General features: G+C 48.4%; 1 pseudogene; it reads right to left on the minus strand.

Annotated features, from left to right (window-relative positions):
* Positions 1-5,097: 5,097 nt before the first annotated feature.
* LOC132207746 (U2 spliceosomal RNA) lies at positions 5,098-5,257 on the minus strand (annotated as a pseudogene).
* Between the last annotated feature and the right edge of the window lie 8,162 nt (positions 5,258-13,419).

Below are 13,419 nucleotides of genomic sequence, written 5' to 3' on the forward strand. Positions count from 1 at the left end.
GGTGGTCTATTTTTGGTCTCGAGGACTATGAACAGCAGAGTGCTGCAGGGATTGGTGCTGGTTCCACTGCTTTTTTGTCATTGATACAAATCATGTGGAATGAATATTGGAGGAATGGTTAGTAAGTGTGCAGATGACTCTAAAATTGTTGTTGTAGTAGACAGCAAAGAAGTTTACCTCCAAGTACAATGGGAATTTAATCAGATGGGTCAATGGGCCAAGGAGTGCCAGAAGTGAAAATCAGGGCAGGGCTTAATCACTTAATGAGGAGGCCCTGGGAACTGTTATGCAACAGGGGCTCCTTGGTGCATGTGCACAGTTCCTTGAAGGTGGATTGCAGGTCTACAAGGTAGTGAAGATGATATTTGCTATACTTGCATTTATTGGTCAGTACATTGAGTGTAGGAGTTGGGAGGTCATGTTATAGGCTGAACAAGGCATTGATTATGCTGCTTTGGGAATACTGTGTACAGTTCTGGTCTCTCTGCAATAGGAATGATGCTGTTGAACTGGGCAGGCTGCAGAAAAGATTTACGAGCATGTTGGAAGTTTCGAGCTACAGGGAGAGGCTGAATATGCTGGGGCTATTTTCCCTGGAGCATTGAGGGCTGAGAGGTGACCTTCTAAAAGTTAATAAAATTATGGTGGGCAGAGAGTGAATAACTAAGGTTGTTTTCCCAGTGTAGGGGAGATGAGAACTAAAAACTGGTTTAAGCTGAGAGGGAATGTTTTAAAAGGGAAAGCGGGTGGTGCCTGTATAGAATAAGCTGCTAGAGGAACTGGTGGAACCTTGTCAATTACCCATCCAGATATCTTTTAATGTTGTATGTCAATAGGGAGGGTTTAGAGGAATATGGGTCAAATGCTTGCAAATGGGATTAGATTAATTTAGGATATCTGGTCAGCATGGACAACAGGGATTGTTCCATGCTGTACAACTCGGACTAAGCATTTTTGTGTTTTCATTTCAGATTTCCACAATTTTACTTCTGCACTGTTCTTAACCTTTCAATCCCTCTGAAAGACTGAGTTACAGATTTATACAATGCCTGTTCTTCCTCCCTGGCTCTCCCACCTCTCTTTCGGTAATTTTGTGCAAACACTGACTTGAATACCTTACCTGGAGGATACTTATGAATGGATTTGTTCTGTTGATAATCCAGCATATTCCCCAAGTGTCGCTCCACAAATGTCCAGAGGACTTCTCAGTTTCACAGTCTGTTTTCTCTTCTGGTTTCTCACTCATTGCATTTACTTTCTGTTTGAAAGCTTAGCCTGCAGTTAGAGAATTCAAACTGTTCCACATCCAGGTCTGACAGTCACTTTATTTATCACAACCCAATTATCTCAGGATTTTGAACATTGAAGGAGAAAGCAGCACTCACACTTCGAGAAATGCAAATGATTTGTGTGTCAAAGAGTCTGTGAAGATTCATCTGAAATGTCCTAACACCAGCGCAGTGACACTGGGGAGAGACTGTGGAAATGGACAGATTGCAGGAAGGAATTTCTTCATCCATCCCAGCTGGAAACTGACCACCAGAGTCACACTGGAGAGAAACCATTCACCTGCTCTGTTTGTGGAATGTGATTCACTCAGTCATCTAACCTGCTTAAACACCAGGGAGTTCACACTGGAGAGAAACCATTCACTTGCTTGGAATGTGGGAAAGCATTCACTCAGACAACTCAGCTGCTGATACACCAGCAAATTCACACTGGAGAGAGACCATTGGCCTGTTCTGTGTGTGGGAAAGTTTTTCTGACTCGAATTCCCCTCTGACACACCAGCAAGTTCACTCTGGGGAGAGACCATTCGTGAGCTCTGACTGGGAAAGCATTCACTCAGTCATCCAAACAGTCACAAAGAACCACAGTTGAAGCATTTTGCTATCACTCTCATGATCAAATGAACCTTAGTTTTGGGCTGTTTGTACTGGTGTTACTAATTTACTGCTCAATTAAAGGTGCTGGTATTGTGAATAAAAGGTTAATAACAGTTGTCTGTCAGGTGGAGCTTGGAAATAGTCACGTCATGACACATTGACACATTCACACTGACTAAAGACTATCCACCAGCACATTATGTGAAAAGGGATTTCCTGGTTCATCAGGATTGGTTAACTAGCAGCAAACTTGAGTAACTGTTGGGTTTTTTTTTGATTCTGCTGTTAGCTATCTCCAAACCAGGTATTTTTGGGCTTGTTTCTGGAGATCATAGAATCCCTCCAGTGTGGAAGCAGATGACTTGGCCCATCAAATCCACACTGAACCTATGAAGAGTGTCTTACCCAGACCCTGTCTGCGTCAGTTTCCTCCCACAGTCCATAAATGTGCAAAATAGGTAGATTGACTACGCTAAATTGCCCTTAGTGTCTTGTGTGCAAAATGCAAGGACAGAGTAGGGTGTGAGACTGGATGGGATGCTCTTTAGAGAGTTTGTGTGGACTCAATGGACAGAATGGCCATCTTCCACACTGTAGGAATTCTATGATGATCTCGATGGCCCTTTATTTATTAGTTATGTCTGCACACCTTTTACAATTACAGATCCTATTGTTCTCCAGACACGTTTCAACTTTTAATAGGTATTTGTTGATTTGGAAACAATGGTAATGTTTCCTTTTGATTTTTGCCCACAAAATGAAAGTTTTAAGTCTAAACAAAAGATTGGGAGGAGTCCAGTACTATATCCCCGATTGCATTTTCCCAATCGGCTATGAAACCTGGTGACCATTGTGACTCTGTTCGCGGGGGGCGGGGAATGCAGTCTCTTCAGATCTTTACCTGTTGTCCATAGCAGTGATGGATTTCATGATGAATACGTATACACAAGATATCACACAATGTCTTGGTTTATTTTCTGTTTAGTCTGTTGTACTTTAATGGTCAAGGGCTGGTCAGCAGCTGTGGCAACAAACATGTGTTTTGACCAAATGGTCACGTCTCAAAGTCTCAGGGAAACAGTTTTTCAGTCAGGGCAAGGGAGACAGGATTAAGTCAGGAGACCGTGATAATGGTATGGGGACGTAGGTTTGAATCCCACCATTCCAGATGGTGGAATTTGAGTTTTAAAAAAAATCTGGAAATAAGAATCTAACGATGACCGTGAATCCGTTGTCATTGTTGGAAAAACCTATGTCCTTTAGGGAAGGAAACTGCCATTCTTATCCAGTAATATCATGATCCCATGAATGATTTTTAAAAAAATTCAAAAAAATCTCCTGCAAATACATTTTTCTCTGTCTTAATTCATTTGACAACTGCCAGTTCAAACTGGTTGATGGTCACTTTCACATTTGATCAACTTGTGTCCATTTCATGGTTGAAACAAAAAAAAAGGCATGAATGGAAGCATAGTTGTTCTCGTAGGAACAATGCTTGCTCTGACATGTTTCGAAAAAAAAATCTCATCTCACTTATGAGCCAGATATGAAAGCTGACCAGATCCTGATGCTGTGGACTGTGAAAGTGAAATTCTTCACCGTCTTATCCACTAGTGTTGCTATTTCAGGGAGCTATGAATCTCCCAAACTCCTGAACACCTTTGAGAATTTCATCAAACTGACCCCCAATGGCAGGAATGGACAGGGTCAGCTTGGATTGATGAACATAGTTCAGGCTCAACAAGTCTATTGGAACATTTTGAGAATGTAATTAGGAGTGAGTGTGGCCACCTCTCTGTACTGTAGTGATACAGATCCTCTGATCCGCTTGCCCCAAATGGCTGATATTGATTGATTCCTTGGACATGCTGTGTCAGGATCTCCTGACTTAATCCTGTCTCCCTTGCCCTGACTGAGAACTGTTTCCCTGAGACTTTGAGACGTGACCATTTGGTCAAAACACATGTTTGTTGCCATAGCTGCTGACCAGCCGTTGACTGACTGCTGATAATAACAGTGATAAGCTGCCTGGCTTATGCCTGTGATAAACAACCAGGCAAGACAGGAGCACTGTGAAACATTAAGTTCGAGTTGAGATATCAAAGTGCAAAAATGCCAGGGAAAGGTAGAGATATTGTGGCAGAACACGTCTCAGGTGCTGAAAAGCTTGCAGAGTTCTTACCGAAAGCATGTACTTTGTGGACAGGCAATTCTGTATCTTGATGTAACATTTTTATTTAACTTCTGGCTCATTTTGCTAGATTTGCAAATATCTCCTAGTCTGGCTAATGTGAGAATTGGCTTGGTCATTTGCAGTTGTGTCCCATGTCAGTGAATTGGTAATCTGATTAAACTCACAGGCCTTGACTTGAGAAAAATAAAGCACACGTTTGATTGGTTGCTGTTGCACTCAAATGAAAAACGTGCATTGTATATGCCATATCCTTTCCTGGCTCAGTGTTTACAAAATCTCTAGTTCAATACATCCCAAGTCGTCACCATCAAAGTCAAAACTAGTGAATACTTCGATCGCTTCATCTTTTGTTTTTTTTTTGAAATGCTATTTGTCATGAGGTAGTATTGGCAGGCAATTTTCTTTTACTTCTGATGCCATGTGTGAATATTCAGGGATGGTGTTGGTGGGAAGATGCGACATGCACCACGGATGAGGCACAAACATTCAGAGCAAGTGCTGAGCACGCAGAAAAGGAGAGATTAACGGTTACCTTGGAAAAAGCAGATTTGGAGAAAGTTGGGTGAGAGTGTTGAGAGTAAGCACTTTGGTTGCATGGTGGCTCTGTGTTTAGCACTGCTGCCTCACAGCACCAGGACACGTGTTTGATTCCAGCCTTAGGTGACTGCCTGTGTGGAATTTGCACATTCTCTCTGTGTCTGTGTGGGTTTCCTCAGAGTGCTCCCACAGTCCAAAGATGTGCAGGCTAGGTGAATTAGCCATGTTAAATTACCTGTAGTGTTAAGGGAGAGGTCGATTAGGTGGGGTTTAGGTCTGGCTGGGATGCTCTGAGGTTTGATGTGGACTTGTTGGGCTGAAGGACTGTTATGGTTCCAGAGTGCTGAGCTGCTGGAGATAACAAGGTCTAGAGCTGGATGAACACAGCAAGCCAAGCAGCAAAGGAGCAGGAAGTCCGATGCCTCAGGCCTAGACACCCTTCTTCAGTTTTTGATAAGGCTGTTTTTAAAATTGGTTTAACGAGACTGCACCATTCCTAGAAACACTGCAATACCAGGATGATGCATGGAGAGGACAGAGCAAGCTCCTGTTCCAAAAATCGGTTTAATATAGGGTCCTTAAGTAAAGAACATATCTGATATTAAAGCTGATAAGAACTCTTTTTTATTTGAAAAAATATACTTTATTCATAAGATGTACAAAAAAAACACATTCATACACCTACCCAGTCATGCAAGCTGCTCTGGGTTTCCCAGGGCGTACGTACACCAACTAAAGGGGGAAAAAAAAAGCAAGAGAAAATACACCGGCAGTGTTCACCCCACACAGTCCCTGTTGGCCCCCTGACCAGTTGGGGAAGGCGCCAGCTGGGCCCAGTTACCAGATCGGGCACTTTTTTCTGTTCTGGACGAGGGGTTTCATAGGGTGGTCCTTCCCCACCGCGCCATTGGTGGTGGCTGCCCCAGGCTTTAGTGCCTCCCTCACCACGTAGTCCAGGACCTTGGAGTGCGCCAGTCTGCAACATGCGGTCGGGGTCAGTTCTTTCAGCTGACAGACCAGCAAGTTGCGGGCAGACCAAAGAGCGTCTTTCACCGCATTGACGGTCCTCCAGGCACAGTTGATGTTGGTCTCGGTGTGCCTCCCAGGAAACAGCCCGTAGAGCATGGAGTCCCGTGTCACGGAGTTGCTCGGGATGAACCTCGACAAATACCAGTGCATCCCCCTCCAGATCTCCTGTGCATAGGCACACTCCAGAAGGAGGTGATAGACAGTCTCGCCGCCCACCCCGCCACAGCTGCGTCGAGGGCAGCGTGCAGTGGCGCAGAGATTCTGGGCGTGCATAACGGATCTCACTGGCAGAGCCCCTCTCACCGCCAGCCAAGCAACGTCCTTGTGCTAGTTTGAAAGTTCTGGCGATGAGGCATTCTGCCAAATGACTTTGGTAGTCTGCATGGGGAACCACATGACAGGATCCACCCTCTCCTTTTCCCGAAGGTTCTTGAGGATACTACGTGCTGACCACTGCCAGATGGCCTTGTGGTCAAAGGTGTTTCCTTTCAAAAATTTCTCCACGAACGACAGGTGGTACAGGACGGTCCAACGACTCGGAGCATTCTGCGGCAATGAGGCCAGGTGCATCCTTCGCAACACCGGGGACAGGTAGAGCCTCAGTAAGTCGTGACACTTGGTGTTTGCGTACTGAGGATCTACGCACAGCTTGATGCAGCCACACACAAAGGTAGCCATTAGGGTGAGGGTGGCGTTCGGTACGCCCTTTCTCCCCATTTTCCAGGTCTTTGTCCATGGTGTCCCTGCGGATCCGGTCCATCCTCGATCCCCAAATGAAGTGGAAGATGGCCCAGGTGACCACAGCGGCGCAGGTCCAGGGAATAGGCCAGGCCTGCGCCACATACAACAGTACCGAAAGCCCCTCGCACCTGACAACCAGGTTCTTACCCGTGATGGAGAGGGACCGGAACGTCCACCTGCCCAGCACCTGCTTCAGTTTGGTGATACGCCCCTCCCAATTCTTAGTGCACGCCCCAGCTCCACCGAACCAAACACCCAGCACCTTCAGGTAGTCTGTCCTGATGGTGAAGGGGATGAAGGAGCAGTCGTCCCAGTACCTGAAGAACATGGCCTTGCTCTTACCCCTCTTGACTTTGGCCGCAGATGTCCAACAGCCTACTCACCGACCGATGATCTGTGCAGAAGACGGCGACGTGGTCCATGTACAGGGAAGTCTTGACCTGAAGGCCTCCGCTGCCTGGGATAGTCACGCCCTTCAGGCTCACGTCCTTCCTGATGGATGCAGCGAAGGGCTCCACACAGCACATGAACAAGGCAGGAGAGCGCGGGCAGCCACGCCTGACTCCAGACCTGACGGGAAAACTGTCCGATTCCCACCCGTTGATCGAGACTGCGCTAACGATGTTTGTGTAGAGCAGCCAGATCCAATTGCGGATGCCCTCCCCGAACCCCAATTTGGAGAGGACGTTCCTCGTAAGCATGAGGCCCCCTGTTGAAGGCCTTCTCCTGGTCCAGGCTGACGAGGCAGGTGTCCACCCGCCTGTCCTGCACGTAGTCGATTGTATCCCTGATGAGTGCGAGGCCCTCGGCGATCTTCCTGCCCGGCACAGCACAGGTTTTGTCAGTGTGAATCAGCAACTCCAGGACAGACATGACCCGGTTGGCTATGACCTTGGCCAGGATTTTGTAGTCCACGTTCAATAGTGAAATGGGACACCAATGCTTAATTTCTTCCCTCTCCCCCTTCCTTTTGTAAATGAGGGTTATGAAGCCCTTCCCCATGGACTTGCACATTTCCCCTGCCTGAAGCGCATGATCGTACACCTCCAGCAGGTCCTAGCCAACCAGGTCCCACAGAGCGGAATAGCGCTCGACCGGTAAGCCGTCGCTCCTGGGAGTCTTATTCCTCTCCAAGTACTTGAGGGCTCTGGTCAGCTCGTCCAGGGATGTCTGCCGGTCCAGCCACTCCCTCGTTTGCCGTCTAAGACCTCCGTGATAGACAACAGGAGCAACTCGGAGGCCGTGCTGGCCGTGGGCTTCGCATCATACGGTCTGGCATAGAAGGATCTGCTAATCCTCAAAATGTCGGGCCGAGACGATGTCACCGAGCCGTCGTCCTCCTTCAGCTAGCTGAGCACAGAGCTCTCTTTGTGCACCTTCTGAAAGAAGAAGCGCGAGCACATCCTGTCCTGCTCCACGGAGCGGACCCTGGACTGGAAGATTACCCTGGAGGCCTCCGCGGTGAAGAGCGAAGCTTGCTGGCACCTCACCTTGCGGAGGTCCTCCGTGACATCGACCCCCATCGACTGCAGAAGGAGCAGGTTCTGCGTCCTTTCCTGGAGTCGCGACAGCTTTCCCCGCCTCTCTCTCACCTTCCGAACACCCTTGAGCACAAATAACCTCTTGATGTTCTCCTCCACTGTCTCCCACCCGTCGCCCAGAGACTCAAGGAGGGGTTTCATGGTTCTCCAACCAGCGTACTCCCTCTTAAGCTCCTTGACGTTCTCTGGGGTCAACAGAGTCGTGTTGAGGTTCCACACCCCCTTGCCGGCCTGCTGGTCATCCTGTAAGTGACAGTTGGCCAGCAGGAGGCAGTGGTCAGAGAACAATACCTTGAGCGGATAGACCCGTGTGGCTGCGACCAGGTGTATCTCTGCTGCGCTCCGTCTACAGGGGTGCTGAAGACATTGAGCAGCTTGGCGTCCTTCACTGTGCCCAGCAGGAATCTGGACGTGGCGTCCAGTTTACTCCCCACCCGCTGTCCCCACGCTGGATCTTCCATCTGCATCGATGATGCAGCTGAAGTCTCCACCGAGAATGACTGGCGTGGATGTAGCCAGAAGGGGTGGAAGCTGCTGCAGGATGGCCAACTGCTCACTCTGTACCGCTGGGGCCCTCCAGCACGCTTTCCTCCTTGCCTTCCGGACTGTTGTCCACTCCCCTGGATCAACTGTGCCTCGTCCATCGACTCCGGGTTGTCAGGGGTGGGGGAAAGCGGGGCCTGCAGGGGCGCTTTGCTGGCCTCGAGTCCATCCTGCGTGGCTGGTCCCTCCTGCACGACCTGGCCCTCCTGCACAGTAGGACAAAGGTCTTTGCATGGGCCTGGTGCCTGCCTCTCCTCCCGGTGGGGGGTGGCTTGCCCCACATTGCCCCTGCTAACGAACTGGGCGTAGGTGGTCCCCCGCCGCGGTCACGGCCGGTAGCTGTAGCCCACTTCCCTGCAAAGGTTGCAGCTTTTTTCCTTTGGGCAATCCTTTGCAAGGTGTTCCTCCTCCTTGCAGTTCCTGCAGATGGTGACTTTGCAGTCGGCCGCCACGTGACCTGACCTACCACAGGCATGGCAGACTTTGGGTTGCCCTGCATAGGTCAGGTAGTCCTTGCTCCGACCAATTGCGAAGCTGGCCGGTGGGTGTATGATGTTCCCGTCCACGCCCATCCTTGGCATCACCCTGACCTGCCTCTTACTTGTCCAGATCCTGAAGGGGTCCAGGATGTTGGTCAGGTCCCGTTCCACCTTCACGTACCTTCCAAGGAAGGTCAGGACATCAGCTGCTGGCACATGCGGGTTGTACGTGTGTACAGTCACCATACGTCTCCTCTGCGCTGGCATCACGAACAGTGGGACAGCGGTCAATGCCGAGAGGGGGCTCTCACCTCATTTCTCCTTGAAAACCTCCAGGAAGCGCTCACAAAGCTTGGCGCTCCTGAAGGTTACATCGTAAAATCCTCCTCCAGGGAAATCCTGCAGGCAGTAAATGTCCACAGCAGCAAACCCACAACAGTCCAACAGGACCCTCTTCACACAGAAGGTGTGGTCCACAGGTGCACCTTCATCCACCTTCTTTGCGGAAACGTGGATGGTGTTCCGGACCCCCTGACCCAGGGCATGAGCACTTGCTGCAGCCTTCACTGCAGGTTTGCTGCTCCCCTGAACCAGCATTAGGCCAAAGCCAGCATTAAGATCCACCAGTTGCAAGGGTGCACAATCAACCTGACATCTTCCTTCCACCTCCTACACAGTCACTGTCTCCTCTTCTCAGTCCACAATGATAAGAACAGGTATAAACACACCCTTGATCTTAGCCAATAACGGCCAACAAGCAATGCCATTGTAATACTGGACTACCTTAGGTCCCAGTTACCTTCCATATTTCCCATCAGCCTGACTGAGTGCAAAGACTTGTAAATCACTGCTGACAGTTTTTACTGTTGTTCCCGTACTCCTGGGTTTCCTAACCGGGGAAAACCGACAGTCGGTTTACACCAGTACTTTTTCAAGACCTTTTCTATAAAAATCTCTTCGCAATGAATGTAGATCATTGGAAATGTACCAATCAGATGAGGTGGAGCATGTCACTAACAAACCCCATCAACCAACTCCGTGACGACCGGAGGGTCAGTGAGATTGCAGCAACAATTGGTACAGAACCGCCCACTCAGAGAATGACCCAGCACAGAGGAAGGTACTTCAGCCTGTCACTGTCTGCATCAGCAGACTTCACCAGTCCCACCCACCATGGTCTTACCGATGCCCTATAAATCTCTCATCATTCAACTCTTTCCTGAGGCTCACAAATGATTCTGCTTCCAGCGCCCTCTCAGGCAGTGCACAGCCGGCAGGAACCACTCGCTGAAGACATTGGGTCTATCTCCCTCGATAAATATGACTCTTCATTGCAAAAAAGGCAAATCACCACCCCTTCCCTCCAAAACCATCCCACCCCATCTGTTTCTTTGGAATGTGTAACTGCCTGCAGTGTCAATGTGCCTGCAGTTGTAAAAGAGTCTGATTTTGTGCTGTTCAATTCTGCGCACTAAACAAACTGAACTGTTAGCCATGCAAAAAATGCCTGCCTCTTCCCAAATCAAATTGAAGCAAATACTTGAAACAAATTCTAATTCTGATCAAGTAATATCACTGTCAGGAAGTACTGGATCACAATTATAAACATAATTTCTTAGACTAATCCATCTGATCTGGAATATATTGAACTCTGGTTCCCAAGCCACTCCAACATTCCTCACATCACTCCCATCCCTTCATGGATGGTGGATATTAAGTTCAGTGCATTGAATAAGTCACAAATGGTTTGGCTTCGACTCCAAACATTCCAATTACAATCTGGTAATTTAGAATTGCAAATTAAGATCCAAGAGCTGGAGAGATATAAAGGATGGAAACAGACTGATTGCTGCAACTTCATGAAGTGTGAAGCTGGATGAACACAGCAGGCCAAGTAGTATCTCAGGTGCACTAAAAGCTGACGTTTCGGGCTTAGACCCTTGATCAGAGAGGGGGATGGGGAGAGGGTTCTGGAATAAATAGGGAGAGAGGGGGAGGTGGACCGAAGATGGAGAGAAAAGAAGATAGGTGGAGAGGAGAGTATAGTTGGGGAGGTAGGGATGGGATAGGTCAGTCCAGGGAAGACGGACAGGTCAAGGAGGTGGGATGAGGTTCGTGGGTAGGAAATGGAGGTGCGGTTTGGGGTGGGAGGAAGGGATGGGTGAGAGGAAGAACAGGTTAGGGAGGCAGAGACAGGCTGGGCTGGTTTTGGGATGCAGTGGGGGGAGGGGATGAGCTGGGCACATCCCCTCCCCCCGCTGCAACCAGCCCCGCTCATCCCCTCCCCCCACTGCATCCCAAAACCATCCCAGCCTGTCTCTGCCTCCCTAACCTGTTCTTCCTCTCACCCATCCCTTCCTCCCACCTCAAGCCGCACCTCCATTTCCTACCCACTAACCTCATCCCACCTCATTGACCTGTCCATCTTCCCTGGACTGACCTATCCCCTCCCTACCTCCCCACCTATACTCTCTCCACCTATCTTCTTTTCTCTCCATCTTCAGTCCACCTCCCCCTCTCTCCCTATTTATTCCAGAACCCTCTCCCCATCCCCCTCTCTGATGAAAGGTCCAGGCCTGAAACGTCAGCTTTTAGTGCTCCTGAGATGCTACTCGGCCTGCTGTGTTCATCCAGCTTCACACTTTATTATCTTGGATTCTCCAGCATCTGCAGTTCCCATTATCTCTGATTGCTGTAACTTGTCTATTCGGACCAGATATCCTAAATTATTTTACTCCCATTTGCCAGCATTGGGCCCGTATCCCTCTGTCCCCTTCCTATTCATTTACCAATCCTGATGCTCTTTAAAAGCTGAGATTATACCGCCTCCTCCATACATGCAGCATTCTCTAAATGTAAAACTGTCCCTCAGGTCCCTTTTAAATCTTTCGCCTCTCAACTTAAACCCTTGCTGTCAGGTTTGGATTTCTTTCCCTGAGGAAAATATATTGGCAATTCACCCCATCCAAGTCCTTCATGATTTTATAAACCTCTATAAGGTCACGCCTCAGCCTTTGACGTTCCAGGGAATCAGCCCCGGCCTATTCAGCCTCCTCTCCCTGTAGCTCAAACCATTCAATCCAAGCAGCACCCTTGTAAATCTGTTTTTTTTCTGAAACCTTTCAACTAAACAACTTAACTGTAGCAGGGATATTATAACTGAGTGCAGTATTCTAAAAGTGGCAATGTTCTATACATCTGCATCGTAACATCCAAACTCCTACACTGAACACATTGATCAATAAAAGCAAGCATGCCAAATGCCTTCTTCGCCACCCTGTCTAACTGTGGCTCCGCTTTCAAGGAACTATGCATCTGCACCCCAATGCCTCTGTTTGGTGACACTCCCCAAGGCCCTACCATTAAGTTATAAGTACTGCCCTACCAGTTTCCCTTACCAAGTTGCAACACCTCACATTTATCTAAGCTCTATCTGCCTCTCCTTGGCCCATTGGCCCATCTGATCAAGGTCCCGTTGTATTCTTGAGATAACATTCTTCACTGTCCCGAACAACATGAATTTTGGGGCCATCTGCAAACTTACTAACCATCCCTCCTATGCTTCTATCTAAATGATTTATATAAAATTATGGATAAGCAGTGTCCCAGCACTGATTTTTGTGACACACCCCAGGTCACAGGTCTCCAGTCCGATATATAACACTCCACCATCACTCTGTGCCTCCTGCCTTCAAGCCAGTTTTTGATCCAAACCACTAACTTCCACTGGATTCCATGTGATCTAAGCAGTCTACCACGAGGAACCTTTTCAAACACCTTTCCGAAGTGCATCCTAACAATGTTTACCCTCTCTGCCTTCATCAACTTTCTTTGTCACCTCTGCAAAATCCTCAAGTTAGTGGGACATGATTTACACCACACCAACACCAGAATCAGATAATTGAGAACAGCACGTGAAGCAAAATATGTACATGAGATAACAAAGCGTGGAGCTGGATGAACACAGCAGGCCAAAAAGCCCACAGCCTCCACAGCCAGCAGCCCCAGAGGAGACAGCCACGCTGAGTCCTGCCGAGTTTGCACCATCCCCCCTAGACCTCCCCCTCACTGAGGTCAAATGGTCAATCCTCAAGAGGGGGCTCACCTTTATCCCCCTCCACACACACATCAATGAATACCACTCACGTTTGGACATCGAGCAGTTTTTCGGCTGCCTTCACCGCTCCAACTATTTTCTCCTCTCTCCCTCTTTGATCCGCCTCTCCCTATTTATTTCAGAACCCTCTCCCCATTCCCCTTTTCTGATGAAGGGACTAGGCCCGAAACATCAGGGTTCGTGCTCCTAAGCTGCTGCTTGGCCTGCTGTGTTCATTCAGCTCCACACTTTGTTATCTCGGATTCTCCAGCATCTGCAGTTCCCATTATCTCTGATACAAAATGTGTACATTACTGGTTAAAAATACTGAAATAATTTCATTGTCTTCAACTTTAAAATCAAATGCTGGAGT

This window comes from Stegostoma tigrinum, unplaced genomic scaffold (genome assembly GCF_030684315.1).
Source record: "Stegostoma tigrinum isolate sSteTig4 unplaced genomic scaffold, sSteTig4.hap1 scaffold_143, whole genome shotgun sequence".
NCBI lineage: Eukaryota > Metazoa > Chordata > Chondrichthyes > Orectolobiformes > Stegostomatidae > Stegostoma > Stegostoma tigrinum.